The sequence below is a fragment of the Cryptomeria japonica genome, chromosome 3 (assembly GCF_030272615.1).
Source record: "Cryptomeria japonica chromosome 3, Sugi_1.0, whole genome shotgun sequence".
In the NCBI taxonomy this organism is placed as follows: Eukaryota; Viridiplantae; Streptophyta; class Pinopsida; order Cupressales; family Cupressaceae; genus Cryptomeria; species Cryptomeria japonica.
The window spans coordinates 252,245,490-252,263,584 of NC_081407.1; the positions used below are offsets into that span (position 1 = coordinate 252,245,490).

The 18,095-nt window shown below is 35.5% G+C and overlaps 1 pseudogene; it reads left to right on the forward strand.

Annotated features, from left to right (window-relative positions):
• The first annotated feature begins 11,992 nt into the window (after positions 1-11,992).
• On the forward strand, positions 11,993-17,776 carry LOC131037456 (peroxidase 4-like; annotated as a pseudogene).
• The last annotated feature ends 319 nt before the right edge of the window (positions 17,777-18,095 follow it).

Consider the following 18,095-nt stretch of genomic DNA (forward strand, 5'->3'; position numbering starts at 1 on the left):
CCTCGAACCCCGATGAGGATACATGCTGAGTGTACAGTACTTTGCTGATCAGTCACCACATTTCAACAATCTCCCACTTGGAGACTGATTAGGCTCCACACCAAACAATCTCCCACTTGGAGACTGATACTACATGACACCACTGTACATGCAACATCTACTGGATAAAACACTAGAACTCGACTGGTATAAATTCCACAATTATCAATCAAGAAGACCAATAGAAACTGATGAAGAAATCAACTTCTCTTGTGGAACTGCCTTCATGAACATATCAGCAGGATTCTCACTTGTGTGAATCTTCTCAAGCCATAACTGACCCTCCTCCAAAACAGTCCGGATGAAGTGGTACCTGAGCTGAATGTGCTTTGTCCTTGAATGAAGAGTAGAGTTCTTTGCAAGATGAATGGCACTCTAGCTATCAGTATACAATGGGCGATCCTCCTGTGTCTGGCCCAATTCCTCCAGAAAACATTGTAACCAAATCATCTCCTTGCTAGCTTCTATAGCAGCAACATACTCAGCTTCAGTGGTTGAAAGTGCAACAACCTTTTGCAGCCTAGAAATCCAACTGACTGCAGTTCCCCCTATAATAAAAACATACCCTGTAGTACTCCTCCATGAATCAATATCACCCGCCAGATCAGAGTCAACAAATCCACTTAGAGCAGCATTAGATCCTTTGAAACATAATGCCTTCGTAGTAGTTCCTTTCAAATACCGAAGAATCCATTTCACAGCATTCCAATGTTCCATACCTGGATTACTCATAAACCTGCTCACAACTCCCACTGCATGTGCAATATCTGGCCTTGTGCATACCATTTCATACATCAGACTGCCAACAGCTGATGAATACGGGATGTTAAACATTTTATTAACCTCTTCCTGTGCCTTTGGGCACATCTCCTTAGTCAATTTGAAATGACTAACCAAAGGTGTACTAACTGCTTTTGCATCCTGCATGTTAAATCTTTTCAACACCTTCTTTATATACTCACTTTGGGACAAATTCAAGGTTCTATTTTTCCTGTCCCATGTAATCCTCATACCGAGAATTTGCTTAGCTGCACCCAAATCCTTCATAGCAAATGACCTGGCTAATTTCTGTTTAAGATCATTTATATGTTGCATGTTAGACCCAACAACAAGCATGTCATCAACATAAAGCAACAGGATAATATAACTGCCATTATCAAATCTCTTAAAATATACACAATGATCAAAATGACATCTATGATAACCGTGTTCAGCCATGAAACTATTGTCGGGGTGATTGCTTTAGGCCATACAGACTTTTCTTCAACCTGCACACCAAGTTCTCCTTACCTTTGACCTCATATCCCTGTGGTTGCAACATGTAAATTTCCTCCTCCAAATCTCCATGGAGAAAAGTTGTTTTGACATCTAATTGTTCAAGATGTAAATCATCTGTAGCCACAAGACTAAGTACAGTTCTAATTGAAGTCATTTTTACAACTGGAGAAAATATTTCATCATAATCTATACCCTTTTTCTGTGCAAAACCTTTACCACAAGTCTGGCCTTATATCTTTTCTGACCTCCTTCCTCCTCCTTCAGCCGATAAACCCATTTGTTAGGAAAGACTCTTTTTTCTGTAGGTAAAGGGACTAAGTCCCAAGTCTTATTTTTCATCAAGGAGTCCATCTCCTCTTTCATGCCTAGTTGCCACTATTGTTTGGCATCCACCTGCATTGCTTCTTCATATTCTTTTGGTTTACCAGAATCCGTTAATAAAATAGAATACAAAGAAGGAGAAAATCTTTTAGGGGGTCTACTTGTCCTCGTAGAACGTCTAACACTTGCAGGAGTTTGTGGGACAATCTGTTGTTGCTGAGCATCAGGTACCTATGGCATTTCATTTTCAGGAATCTCATCCAACACCACATATTCTTGTTTGTCCTGTTCATGCTTCTTTTCCTGCATCTATTCTTTATACATAACCTTCTCATTGAATATAACATCTCTACTTCTAATTATTTTCTTATTTTCAAATCCCATAACCGATAGCCATATTCATCTATCCCATATCCAATGAACGTACATTTCTGAGATTTAGCATCAAGCTTGGTTCTGTTTTCTTTATCAACATGGACAAAAGCTTCGCAACCAAAAGTTTTTAGAAAAGAATAATTTACCTTTTTACCAGTCCATGCCTCCTCTAGAATACCACCATCCAAAGGGGTTGAAGGTCCTCTATTTATCAAATAGACAGCAGTATGTACAACATCTGCCCAAAAGTGTAAGGGCAATCCAGCATGCAATCTCATGCTCCTCGCATGTTCCATGATAGTCCTATTCATTCTCTTTGACACACCATTTTCCTGTGGAGTTCTTGGAACTATCTTCTTCTTTCGAATCCCATTTAAGGAACAATAATCTTCAAATGCTTTGTTGCAATACTCACCTCCATTATCTGATCTGAGACACTTCAACTTTTTTCCTGTCTCGTTCTCAACCAAAGCTTTCCATTTCTTAAAAGTTTCAAAAACATCTGATTTTTGTTTTAGGAAATATACCCATGTTTTTCTGGTTGAGTCATCAATAAAAATAACATAATAACAAGAGCCACCAAGAGATGATACCTGAGCCGGTCCCCATACATCTAAATGTACAAGCTCTAACTTCTCACTCTTCTTCTCTTTCCCAACCTTGAGAAATCTGACTCTTTTCTGTTTACCATAAACACAGTTTTCATAGAACTCTAAATCAATCTTCTTTAGTCCTGGCAATAGATTTTTGGAGTGAAGGATTTTCATCCCTTTCTCACTCATGTGCCCAAGCCTATGGTGCCACATTATCGAATCTGTTCTTGCAACATTTATTGTTGTTGTCCCTGCAGTAACTTTATTTGTAGCAGCTAAGGTAGAGTAAGTGTTACCAGTACATAGATATAATGTGCCTAACTTCGCACCTTTAGCTACTACTAATGATCCTTTAGTGACCTTCCACATACTGTCTGAGAAGGTAACTATGCAACCTTCACTACCTAGTTGCCCTGCGGAAATTAAATTTCTTCTTAAATTAGGAACATGTCTTACCTCCTGCAGAAACCAGTCATTACCATTCTGCAACTTGATCTTTATCTTTCCTTTTCCAACAATTTGATAGGGCTCATCATCACCCAAATATACTTGTCCAAAATCACCTTGAACATAATCTAGAAAATATTTTCTATGGGGTGTAGCATGAAATGAAGCCCCAGAATCTATTACCCAAGAATCATTAACATTATCTAAACATAAGATTAAAGCATCTTGTAAAGTATTACTTGCAATATTAGCTTCCTTACTGTCATTTTCATTTTTGTCTCCTTCTTTGTTTTTCTGAGACCAACAGTCTTTCTTTAGATGACCAGGCTTTCCGCAGTACCAGCAATCTTTCTTTCCTCTAGATTGAGAGCATCCTTTCTTTGACTTCCCTCATGACTTCTCATTCCCAGGGCCTTTTCCTCTTTCCTTTGATCTTCCTCTGTTCTCCACATTCAAAACACTACCCGATGATGTTGAAGTCTCACCTGTGCTTTTCCTTCGCATTTCATTGCTTAGGATAACACCAACAATATCATCAAATACCAAAGTATTTTTACCAAAGACAGAGTTACTTATAGCCATAACCAAGCTATTCCAGCTTTTTGGCAAAGAACATAAAATCAAGAGAGCCCTAACCTCTTCTGCAAAGGTAATTTTTACCAAAGACAATTGACTAGTAATTGTATTAAATTCATTTAAGTGCTCCGCTACAGATCCTCCCTCACTCATTTTTAAATTAAACAAACGCTTCATAAGAAATACCTTATTCGAAGCCGAGGGTTTCTCATACAACTTAGCCAATGTTGCCATCAAATCTACAGTCATTTTTGCTTCTGTTATATTGAATGCTACAGACGACGCAAGGCACAATCGAATGGATCCCAGTGCCTTTCTATCTAAAATGTCCCACTCTTCATCTGATATTGTGGTCAATTTCTTTGCCTTTCCTTCCAATGGTCACCACAAATCCTTTTGATACAGGTAATCCTCCATCTGCATTTTCCATAACTGATAATTTTGGCCGTTAAACTTTTCAACCTTGAATTTGGAATCCTCCATTGCTCTCACTCAAATCTAAAAGTCTTGCCAATTTATAGAAAACCTCGCTCTGATACCAATTGTTAGGGTTTCAAGCAGATCTGAAGCAAATATGAACTAACAATTATATGCAGATTTAAATACAAAAGATAAAGAAATAAAATAGGACACAGATAACACAGAGATTTAACGTGGTTCACCTAGAATGGGTTACATCCACCATACATAGCTGTCCAATCTTTCTTATTATCCAGCAAAAATAGTACATCAACCTTACAATGCCTTAAGCATCCCAGCCGCTTATAACATGCATTTTTAGGGCAACCAACAAAGTCAGCCTTTTTAGGGTTTTTAGGATATGTGCTGAGTGTACAGTACTTTGCTAATCAGTCACCACATTTCAACACTATGATCATTATGATCATTGATGGATATGTGAAAATTTTTGTGTGATCGAGTGTGTGTAGTTTTACGTGTGCAGGTTTGAGATCTATGCTTCGGATTCATGAGAGAACAATAGAATAAATTATAGTGAGATAAGTGTGGAAATTTTGATTATTGTACTTAATCAAAACTATTATCAGGAATCTGTACATGCTACATTTTAGTTCAAGTACTTATGTAATCTTTTGTAATTATTCTAAAGGTACTGAGCCTAAATTTTTGAGTAGTGAGCTCTAGGCAGTGTGCCTAAATGCATGTGAATTCCCTATTGTAATATTTCTATACTTCTGTAGAGTATATTTATATTGTCGGTTCATCCCCACCATGGTTATTCCCTTAACAAGGTTTCCATGTACAAAAATCTTGGTGTTATGGTGTTGTGGTTGTTTTCTTTATATTCTTGCATCTTCATTTTGTTCACATGCATTAAGTGGTTGAATGAACAATTAAATAAAGTTAAAAATTACAAAACATTGGTTCAACGCCCCCCCCCCCCTCCTCATTGTTCCTTGATCCCAACAATTGGTATCACAACATAGTTCCTCAAAAGAAGTTTAATGGCTTGAGGAAGATCCAAGAAGGTGACTTAATGGAATCTAGTGAACTTCAACATCAACTCCTAGTTACACTTGATGATCTTGAACTTGAAGTTTGGGAATTGCAAGGAAATCTTAAGGATGTTGAGAATTTGATTCAATTATTGAAAGAGTAATTGAATAAGTCTAAGGAAAAGAGAAAGGAACTTGTTGATCAACTAAAGTAGAAGGAAAGCAAATGCATGCAATATGGTCACTTGAATCAATCCCTAAAGGAGAAATTAGAAGAATGTGTGAGACTTGCAAAAGAAAATGCAGCCCTAAAGCATGAGAGGGAATCTATTGTGATGAAGTTGATAGAGGAGATTGAAGAAAGGAAGAAGAATGAGGAGAATATTTCTCAGATTCTAAAAGATAGATCTGATGAATATTGCAGACTTAATTGTGAGAATGATTAGCTAAAGCTTGAACTACTACAATCCAAGAACAATGAGGAAGATCTTGAAAGGCATATTATCATTCTTAGGGATGAACTTTCTACTTCAAATGAGGAGAAGTTCAAGATTAGCTCAACTAAGCGTGATGAAATTCTTGGAAGCTAGAAGGATGCAGATGATAAAAGAGGTCTTGGATTTGAGAAAAGTGAAAGCTCCGAATCTGGTCAAAGCAATCCTAAGTCAGCAAATCAAAAGAACAAAAGTAAAAGGTCTCCAGTAAGAAAACCTAATGCTCAAATTTTCAATGGCAATTTTTTTGTTTGCAATAGATTTGGTCATAAAGCAATTCAGTGCAGAAATAGGATGAATCATAATGGTCCATCTTTCTCTGATCAATGTTTCAAATGCAATAAGTATGGACATGAGTCAATTGAATGCAGAAGTGTGATGAATAACCCTTTCAATAGAAATAATATTAGATTTTATGCATGTGGTAAGTTTGGACACATTGCTAACTAGTGTAGATCAAGAGGAAATCAATGAAATTTCAGGCCTAGACAAGGAAATGTTGTGTGCTACAATTGCAACAAATCTAGTCACATTGCAAGATTTTGTAGAAGCAAAAATATGAATAGGAATGGTCCGGCAGAAAAGTAAAAGAATGTGCAAGCAAATGATAAAGGAAAAGAAAAAATGGATGGGATCTAGAATAAAATGAAGAAGACATGGGTTTAAAAGAGCGAGAATGATGTAGGAATGAATCGGCACCTAAATCCGATGCTAGAAATTCATCCGAGATTTGAATTAAGGAATTTGGCCTAGGGGAAGTTTTCAAGTAAAATCTATACACCCCCTTGTAGTAGATGATACCTGAATCTAGAAGATTGGTAGATGTTATGTTAGCATATTGTAGATGATTTGAGGCATTCTTTGGAATAATTTGAGCTCCAATAAAGATCTATAGATGAAATCTACAAAGCAGATTATGAAAGTTGAGTATCCATAAGGTTTAGGGCGAAATGCATTTAATGCACCCTAAAAGTTAGATATGCAAGCGATAAAAGGCAACATAACATATCCATTTGTCACTTTGTATTCGAGAGAAGTGAAGGAGGGTGCTTTGTGAGAAGATTATCCAAGAGACCGAAGCATGAACATTCCCCATGCAAAACCCTAATCCAGGTAAGAAAGTATTTTCTACAAACCTTTTGAATTCAAGAATTCTTAAGATGGATACCCCTCTAGTTGTTGATATCACTGAGAGAGCTCTACCCAATTTCAAGAAACATCCATTTATTTCAATCGGAGATGACCCGCAAAGTGCATTTTCATCAGTTCCATATGGTGTTCTACATATCGAGGACATTAGGGTTTATACTCATTGCAACCTTGAGGAGTTGGGAAGTTCTCATTTATTGAATCTCTACAATACGTAGTTGATTGATGAGAATTTCAGGCTAAAACTAGAATTCAAAGTGTTGCAGGAAAAGAGTTTCATGCAATTTGTCAAATTCCTACTACTCGATGAACACGAGTGGGTCTGGTATGTTCTTATCAAAATGCATGGTGAGTTTATGTGGTTAAATAAGCCATTCAAGATCATGAAAAATGTCATTAGGGCTGTAACAAGGTTGTGCTCATCTAATGATTTGCCTACTTTAAAATCTGTGAAGAGCTAGATTGTTACTAATTCAACCAGTTTAAAGTCTAATAGAAGGAAAATGATGATCAATAATATTCTACAACATGATATGAGATTTTCTTCTATGGTAATAGGTCACAAGATTTATAGTTCCAGCTGAGAAAATTTAGTATCCAGAATAACTATCTATGCAGCATATTAGATGATCCAGAAGAGCAAGAAGTAGTACCTATGTGAGTTTCTCTGGATTGAGTTGATGAAGATCCTAGCCAAGATCAAATAAGACAAGAAGCATCTGCTCAAATATGGAACTTTGATCCCGTGCTTACTCTTTTATTTCATGAATGAGATTCTGGGAGTAGGTCAAGTGCAATGGGCATATGACAAACCATTAATTATTCAGATTAAAGAATTGTTATACAATGTTGGTGATACTAAGGCCCAAAAAGATACTCTATGGGGATATTTCAAGAATTTCTAGAGTGTAATGCATGATAGGGAGAGGATCCCTAAGTCTATAGTTGAGAAGTATAAAGATACTATTTTCTTCATGGTTGATACAAACCAATGCCTAATGGAAGCAGTTGGGCCCAGAACTATTTGGATCATGCCCATGGGGTATGAAGTTGAGCAGAAAATTCTTGAACTGTATGCTCAACATCTCCTGAGAAAACTAGTAGATCCATCAGAAGAGAGATTTGGAACATTTGCTAAAAAAGACTCACAACTATATTCTAAATTCAAGAAGATAGAAATTCAAAAGAAGGTGAGGAAGCACATTGAAGAGTATGCTGAAAGTATTGGGATCACCAAGGAAGCAGTCCAGGAGGCAAGAAAGAGGGCTCAACAAGAAATAGAAGGAAAGCCAATGAAGGTTGAATCCTCAAGTCCAAAAGCCTCTGCTCCCAAGCCAAGGTAGACTAGAAGCATAGTTTCCCCCTCCGGTTCTACCAAGTCAGCCAAATCTACCAAATCACTAGCCAAGCCATCTAGTAAGGGTGAAAAGTGGAAGAAAGAGGAAAGAAATAAGGTATATGTTACTGTGAAATCTGATGAGGAAGTAAAGAAAATGAAGAACAAGGGTTTCAAAGCTACAAAAGTCTCTAAGGACAAGCCCTCCAGTGAAAGTAATCCCAACAAGAAAGTGAAGATAGATTCTGACAAGCCTGGTATGTCAGTCTAAGAGGTTGAGGAAGCTTTAACAGTGCAAGGTAATCTAAAGACTCTTTCTGATTTTTTTGACAAGTTTGATGATGCTGGAAAAAGAATTATAAAAGAAGACACAATCAAATATTTGAATATTTTCAATAGGGCTCTTGTTGAGATCATGTTAGAAATTCCTAAAATTTTATATGATATCTTGGAAATGAGAAGAAATACTGCAAAATTAGAAGATGGTAGATTGAAAGAATATGTAATAGTTAATATATGTTTGGTAATAATAGTAGAGGAAGTGAAGAGAACACTCAAGGAAGCCCAAAATCATTTTAGGAGCAAAACAAGAATCAACAAAATTATGATTGGTCAAATAGATGAAGTAATAGAAGATACTGAAAATATTTTGAATCCAATTTGGGAAAAAAATCAGTATGATGTTGTTTCATCAGGTCCAACAATGCAAAAAGAGCAACCAAGAGATGATCAAACTAATGCAAATATTCCCTATATTTAAGAAAGGAAGATGTAGATAATGATAAGCATCAAGATGAGTTGAATAAGGGTGAAGAGGAGGTAGGTAAAGGTAATGAGGATGAGGATACACATAATCCTCTAAATTAGCCTATGGATTCAATGCCATCTGTGGAGGCTCAAGCTCTAGATGATGATGCAAGTCTAAAAGAGGTAAAAGTAGAAATTGATACCAAGAGTAAAAAGGTTGAAGCAAGAGAGACTACAAAGGATGTGAAAGATTTTTTTGAGAAGGATAAGTAGATTTTTAATGATCCAACACTATCCCAAGGGCCTATTAACTTAGCCACCCTCTCTCCTATACAAAAAATGAAGTTAGCAACATTTGCTCATGCCAAGGCTAGAAAGGAAATTTTGAAATCTCATATTGAGGATAGTGAATTGCTAACCCTTGCTTTTGGTGTCCTGCAAAAGGTAATGCCTACCTATGTCAAGGTCACTTCAGATTCTTGATTCAAACATATAAAGAACTTAATCAACTCTATGAGCACTCATTTTGAATCATTTGAGAAGTCAACATAGATTAAGGTCCAAAACGAGTTTGATGCTAAGAGATTTGATGAGCTGTAAAAAATGATTGCTAATGATAGAATCTTGTTAGACACATGTGTAAAAAGTATTGAAGATGCCTTATTAGAAGATAGAAATGTCTACAAGTCTGGTTTATCATTTTCTAAGTATGTTGTAGACATTGAGAAATAAATTATGTAGAATGAGAAGCTACTGGCAGGTATATCTTAGTCATTTGATCCTTTGTCAGTCTTGGTAGCCAATCAAGAAACTCAATTTATATCATTGCTTCAAAAGATCAATAATTTGAGTTATGGAAAGGAGAAGATCATTGGTAGAGTTGGTGAGCTTTGAAGCTTCATCACTCCCAAGTTAGACACCATTCTTAGTGCATTGAAGGAAGCTCAAGATGCTATTGCCACAGATGATCCTGCAGGTCTACAGTTTGCAAAAATGAAAGCATATCTTTTCACGGGCCTAATCTCAATTTTGGAGTGCCTTAAGAAAGGTTGAGATAGTCACTTGAGATCATTGAAGAGCACTTTTTCAAATATCTCTAAGTTTGTATAAAGGTATATGTGTACATATGTATATAGATTTTTTGTGCAAATTTTTGGCATGGGGATTCTTACATTTGCCATTGATGTCAAAGTGGGAGTGTAGGGAAGTGAAAAATGTTGTATTCATCTCAGGGGGAGTTCTTGAATTTTGAGATTTTCCATTTTGCAGTGTATTCGTATGCTGGTATTGATTTCGACACTTAGTTGAATTTTTCACTAAGTGTTGCCATCAATGCCAAAGCGGGAGATTGTTTGCAAGAGATGCTCCTCGAGTCATCATATGTTGTCATTGCTAGCAACTCAAGTCAGAATTCCCATCCACAATAATTGATTTGCTTATACCAGAAGTCAGAGTGAAGATTTAGTTGTTTAGTAAGTTAGAACAAAGTGTCCAATAGAGTATAGTAATTTGATTGATATTTCATTTCAATTGAATATTTTGTGTCGTGGAGCTAAGGGAAGCTTGATAGATGTCTATAATACCTTATTCCATGACTTTAGCCTCTGATGAAAATTAATGTGCAAATTAGGAGATCCGGTGTAAAGGTTTTTGGGTTGAACAGGTAGTATGGCCGACTCGTGTGATTGATCATTGTGCGAAACTGATGGAGAAGTGTTGGAGAAGAATTGTCCACAGGTTTACATGAGTGGGTCTAAGACCTATGCTCCTAATTCATGAGAGAACAGTAGAACAAAGTAGAGTGAGATAAGTGTGGAAAGTTTGATTGTTGTACTTAATCGGATCTATTATCAGGCATTTGTAGATGCTACTTTTTAGTTCAAGTACTTCTGTGATCTTTTGTAATTATTCTAAAGGCGGCGAGCCTAACTTTTTTAGTAGTGAGCTCTAGGATGTGTGTCTAAATGCATGTGCATTCCCTATTATAATATTTCTATATATCAGCAGAGTATATTTATATTGTGGGTTTATCCCCATCATGGTTTTTCCCTTAACTGGGTTTCCATGTACAAAAATCTTGGTATTATGCTATTGTGGTTGTTTTCTTTATGTTCTTGCATCTTAATTTTGTTCACATGCATTAAGTGGTTGAGTGAAATGTTAAATAAAGTTAAAAATTGCAGAACACTCATTCACCTCCCCCTCCCCCCACCCCCCTCTTAGTGTTCCTTGATCCCAACAGAGAGTACCATCATGATTTGATTCACATTAAGTAAACTTCGTATTTAATATATTTGTGAGTAGTGATTTCTAACGTGTTACATATGTGCATGTGTCTCCACCACACCCTTATTTAAACATCCCTACACTTAATTCTATGTTTCCCATAGTCCTCTACTTTTCATGTTCAATAAAGTTTACCAAATGGTAAAATAAGTTTTGTTAAGTATTAAATTAACTACACAGAGCTTCTAATTATCATTTCTAATAAGATTGAGATAGAAGGTATCTTAGCTGCAATTATTAAGGAATTGTATTCCTGATATTATGTGCAGATGAGAGTGCATCATAATCTTGCAAAAAAATAAATCAATAATATTCAAATAGCACAAGTTCAAATACAAATACCGTGTTATACATAAAGATATAAGAATGATTCTATTGTAGAATCATTGTATTGGTATAAAGTTTACCAACTCAATTCATATTATCTCAAACAAACTAGTATTCTTTTCTAGAATGTACAAATAATAGAACTTCATCATATAGAAGATAGTTGCTACAAAATACATATGCACAAGTAGCTTTGAAAAGTAAGAATTAAATGGATATGTATCATGCGGAGAGATTCCTTTGATATTTGCAGAGTGTGGAGAGTTGTTTGCACTGTGTACTCACTAGGATTAAGCTTTTGATTTCCCTCTATTACTGCAACTACTATCAACTTATATACCTAGCACTTGCTATTGTCATAATGATTTCATAGAATTGCTTTTTCCCTAAAAAGAATGAAACCCAAATAATAATATTCAATTCTAAAATCAAGAAAGGATTATAACTAATTGCCTCAATTACCATTTTAATTTTATTTCATTTTAATTCTAGAACTTCAAGGAATTGGCCAGCAATATCCTTCATTTCTCTATGATGGAAATTAATCTCATATTATACCAATAATATGGCATGGCTCAATATTTAATATTACACTTAGTGAGCAATGATGGCCTACCTATATTAGCCATTTTAATTATTTTCAAAGATTGGAGTAGTTTCCCCCAAAACAAGGTACTATTGCCATTATAAATGAAACAAGGTCATAAAAGATGGTTGAAAATATGGTTCAATGATACTCAACTTTGTTAGTCGTATCCACATTCTTTGACTAGTTTTTAAATTGAATTAGTTAAATTGCCAAATACAGATGATACATATATGCATATAAATTGCTTATATATACATATCTATATATGTATACATGTCCATATGTTTAGTTATATACATATTCATGTATACTTACATCATTCATATTCATACATATTTATAGATTTATTGTTAATGTTGAATTAATTAAATTGGTTAAGCATTATACACCATCAAGCTTAATCCCTTGACTTCTACCAAATTAAATGTTAAGCTCATGTTGATAATGTAAATTAAACATTAAGGATTAGAAGCACAAGCTAGTTGACCCTAACAAGGCCATCTAGTCCAAACTAGGTCCTAATGCCCAACAACAACTCAACCCTAATGACTCCAGGGGAACAATGACAACAAAACCGATATATGTTACTTATCTCACAAGCTATAACATGTCATTGATGGAAATTTGAGCTCTTCACATTTATGAACCTCTCTCCCTGATGGTGCTCTCCCTTCCTTCTCAGAGGGTGATATAATTTCTTGCATCCATTTGAACAAATGAGTTTAGATAGTTGAAAACTTATTTTCATTCAAGTTTCATAAAAGAAAAGAATTAGTTCTCATATTTCTCATTAGAAAACATTTATTCCAATAAAATATTTAAACCACTTTTCACATTTAGGTTTCATAATAAACATCACATCACATCACATCACATCTCTATTATGCAACATAGTGTAGTAAAATTATTTATTAAGAAGAGGGATGCAACATGTAAGGCATGATGTGGAGTGGTTGGATCCTTGGGGTTAGTTGTATATTAAACATAAAACTATTATTCTAATAATTGGGTGTATTTGAAACATTTTCTATGTCAACCAATTCTTGTAGAAGATTTGAATTGTTATGCATATAGTTGTGAACAAATCTAGTGAAATACTAATACTTAATGTCTTGATTTATTTAATTTTTTAAAATTTGCATGTTTAATAGCTAAAAATATAAATCTTTGTAACCCTTCCTCTTTTCTCCCTTTGAACTTTTACTATTTCTTAAAACACCCTAAGAAATCTAAATTTTAATTTCTAAAACTTAAGTATCTTTAAGAGAGTTAAGAGTATTTAGAGAAATTTTATGCAAATTTGTATAAGTAGACAAAGTTCAACTAAATTCTCATAGAATTCCTAAATTCTTTGTCAGAATCATAGAAAATTTGCACACCAAGTTAAGAGTTGAGATGATATTTTCCAAAGAATTTCTCAAACTTATTGACTAGGCTTGCAAATTCACCTAAAAAATGGTGGACCTTGTTAAAAACTAGTCATTATTTTGTGAATCTATAGAACTTAAAGACATATTTTTATTTAAAGCTCTAGATTACAAAGATTTATTTGCATAAGTCCATTTTGAGAACAATAACTTGTACAATGAACCCTAAGTAAACCTAGTAAGTCAAAGCTTAATAATCAAATCATTGGGATATTGAATTCCTTATGAATTTATAATATTTTAAGAGAGATCTAATTTTATTGTAGAAAATCTATCTATGTTTGTATGTGCCTAACAATCACATAGAAACGATCAACCATCATTCAATTTACTGTCACATGTTCTTTCTTATCAAGATCATCTTATAAAAAATGTTTCATTATTCATATTGTGATGTTCTTTAAAAGAGACATTAGGGAGTTAGTTAGAATTCATTCATTACATGACTATGAATTTTCTCTCTTTGATAAAGTTCAAAATGATATAGAGTCTTGTTAATCATGATTGAGAAACTTTTTATGCTATTGTCAATGCCATCCCTCCCTAGATGACTCATAAAAATGGAGTGAGATTGTTTGAACGATGGTAGAAGGGTTGGAAATGGTATCTTGATATACCCTCTCACAATTAGACTTCTTGTAAAGGTTATGTGTGGCTTTCATTTCATCCACCTATGATTAATTAGCTAAACTATCATTAATAGTTTCAATCCTCTATTTTTAGATGGAAGTACCATTTCATGTCTGTTTGGTTGGTTATTGAACCTAAATTGGCTCATGTTTCCTATTATATTCTATATCAAGGTCTCCCTATTGGTGCTCATTTAGTCCCATTTGAGGTTCTTAATACTCATTGTCCATTTTGTCGATGATTTAAGAATTGAAAATACCTCTTGGTTATGTTGTAAAACTCAAGAAGTTTGGCATTAGATGCATGATTTTTTAAGGCCTTTTTTCCTTGCTTTATTTTCTTGGCATATTGTTTTCCTAGCACACAAACCTTATCTTTCTTTCATGTATACCCAAATTTGTCATTTTTTCAAGGTTGGACTTCTCTTAGATATTTTTAAAGATAAAAATGCATCTATTTTTATTGGTTGTTATATAGATGAACACTTTTCTATGTACACTAACTTGGTATAATTTATTATAATGATCTTATACAAATTCAAGTGAAAGGTCAAAAAATTGCATTTGAAGTTGTTCCCCTTCAAAGCTACTAGATTAATTGGGTAATACTCCTTCCATTGCTACCAAAGTCCACCCCAATCTCTCTCCTTCTTAAGGGTATATGCATGGTTGCATCCAATCTTCAAGACATGACAAAGGGTCCCAATCACATGGCTCTTAGCCTCAAGAATCTAGACATAGTATGGCTCGTGAATCTTGGTCATAATCCTCTCAAAAATCCTCTATGTGCTCATGTGAGTAACATACTAGGTAGCTTGGCTTTGGCAAGATTCCTTACTTAGAACTAGACATCTCCTTAGTTTTCTCTCAACTAGAAGGTAGTCCCTAAGAGCCCATAGATGATGTTGTCCCTACAATTGTCTATGGAAAAGCTTGATGGTCAAAACCCCCCCTCTACTAGGGCTACACTAGTTTCTTAACATTGTGTGGACATGGCCCTTGTTTTTATTCTTCTTGTATTTATTTAAGTCTATATCTCATTTAAAGGTTGATGATGAGTCCTTTTACCACCTACCCTTTTTAAGAAATATGTATTGTTACCCTTTTATAATACTAAAAAAAGAATTAAGATGTATCCCTTTAAAATAAATTAGTATGCTTGTAATATACATTGCTTTCAAAATAAATCTACACGTTAGATTGCTTTAGTTAAAACAACATCAAGCAAAATTCATGTTTTATACGTGCACATGCAATCGACAAAGTTAGTTGACCATGAAAGTGATATCAGCAAATTGAATGAAATGAAAGATTTTTAATAACATCCATGAGACTGAAACAACTTATGAATTTGAAAGTGTAAACAGTTTTTCTTTTGACAGTTAGTAAGTTATGTGTGACAATGTGTCTATTTGACGCATTGACTATCCAACTAGCTATCACGCAACCCATATGAAAGAGAGTTTTCAAAAGAAAGTTAAGTAATCTCTTTCATATGAATTGCATTTTAGATGGCTAAGTGGCAACTGCCTGTATTTGAACCTTTATAATGAATTTCATAAATGTTCTCCTTCAAATAAGTTTTGTTTTAGGGTTGTAGCTAAACTGGCTCCAAAAAGTCACCAAAAAGTATGATTTCTGCATAATTTTCATGTGAGTCAAAAATTACAGATCCTTGATCGTGATCAATAGAACAAGTTGTGACTTTCATTTTTCAAAAAAATTAATAACATGAACTTTTTGAAGCCAATTTAGCTGCATCGTGTTTTAGGCAGCTGGATAACCCGTAACCTTTTATTTGAGCCTCTCTAGTAAATTTCAGTAGCTCATTGAGGAATTTAGACTAAACCCCCCAACGTTCTTCCTCTCAGCGTCCTCCTTAACATTCGGGCCGCTAAGTTCGGCATATTACTACAGATTTAAAGTACTAAGCTCAGTACAACATGCCGAAACGTCCAAACAAAGAAGGAAAATTTTATCTTTCATACTCACACTTTGGTAGGCTGGCGTACACTCACTGGTGGAAATAACGAGCCGTTCCACCTGTCTATGCTTTCTGAACAAGTACTCTTATGGGTTTTTCATTATTACAACCAGGACTTAATATATGAACATAATTCCACAGTCCATAAGTTTGGGCGGCTGTCCAGACGTGTGGGCCACCACATGTGGAATTAAGTTACATTTGTCAAACGCATTGGAGGCACAGGGTCCCAGGTTAATATCAATCGTCATCAATGACGATCTCAGCAAAAATCAGGTGTGATGCTCCTCAGCGACTATAAGAAACCAAGACTTCTCCAAGCTCTTCATTCTCGACTAATCAGTTTAATTTGTCGAGTATATTTCTTTTGCTGCAGAGCAAGCGATGATGACGGCACGTAGCCTGATTGCATGTATTGCATGTATTTTGTTGTGTTCGAGTAAAGTGAAGGGGCAGCTCGATTCGACCTTTTACGATACTACGTGTCCAAATTTATCGTCCAAGCTGCGGTGCAAGCTGCAGTCGCCAATGAATCAAGAATGGCCGCCTCTTTACTCCGTCTTCACTTCCACGACTGTTTCGTTAACGTAACATCTTCAACTCTCCAAGGGCACGCTCACTTTTACTTCATTTAGTCTCTCTAAATTTAACTTTAGTCGAAACCATTTTCAATTGCTAATTTGGTTTTGCAGGGCTGCGACGGATCGATACTGCTGGATAACTCGTCGAACATAATCTCAGAAAAAACCGCTGTGCCAAACATCAATTCTGTTAGAGGATTCGATGTGATCGACACCATCAAATCCCAAGTCGAAGCAATCTGCAGTGGAGTTGTGTCTTGTGCAGACATTGTCGCCCTTGCTGCTCGTGATTCTGTTGTAGCGGTAACTACTCTTCTCTTAATGAACATTATATTTCACTTTCTTCGAGACTAGATTATTGTAGATTTTTTTTGGTTGCGAATAAAATGCTGTGATGCATTATCAGAACAGATAACAAGAGAAGAGTAAAGCGTACTCTGTATTTGTATTGGAATTATCAATATGGGAGGATTTAATAGGAAAGAATGCTGTTTGAAACTGGCAGTTGGGAGGACCATCATGGACAGTACCGTTGGGGAGGAGAGACTCGTTAACTGCGAACCAAAGCGGTGCAAACAACGACCTTCCGCCTCCCACATCGAGCCTCAACAATCTTATCTTAAATTTTAGTGCCAAGGGTCTTTCTACGGAGGACATGATTGCCCTTTCAGGTAGTTCTAAAAATTGCAAGGAAAATTTCATATTCTTCCCTAAATATTTATATATGTTGAATGACGTTGAGTGTGTTATGATGGTCAGGTGCTCATACAATTGGTCAAGCACGGTGTACTAGTTTCAGAACCCACATCTACAATGAAACCAACATCAACAGCACATACGCCACTTCTGTGCAAGCTAACTGCCCTTTTAGTGACGGAAACGACAGTCTGTCACCCTTAGATGTGCAAACTCCCACTACCTTTGGCATCGACTATACACAAATCTGATAAACCAGCAAGGCCTTCTCCACTCCGACCAGGAGCTTTTTAATAATGGATCTGCTGACTCTCAGGTTACTATCTATGCTAACGACCAAACAACTTTCTTCAGTGATTTTGCAGCCGCCATGGTAAAAATGGGTAACATAAGCCCTCTCACTGGTACCAGTGGAGAAATCCGAACAAATTGTAGGAAGCTGAATTAAGTATCATATACATATCTTTCATTCAGATGCTGTTTATCGTTGTAATAATTCATTGTTCTCTAGTGAACAAAGTTATCAAATGAAGGTCGGAAGTATTTGGTCTACGTAAAGCTTGACAGCGTACATCAGGAATGATAGTTATGAGGAAAACTAATATTCTACATTATTGGGGGTCTTTGAAGGGAGATAAAAATATTGTGAGTTGCGGCTAGTATTCCACAATTTCTACGTAGTGCAGGTAATCAAGAACAGTGTGTCTTTAGTGAATAAATGGCACTCTTTAGGAACTTTGTAATGTCGGCCAGCATAAAAATATTAA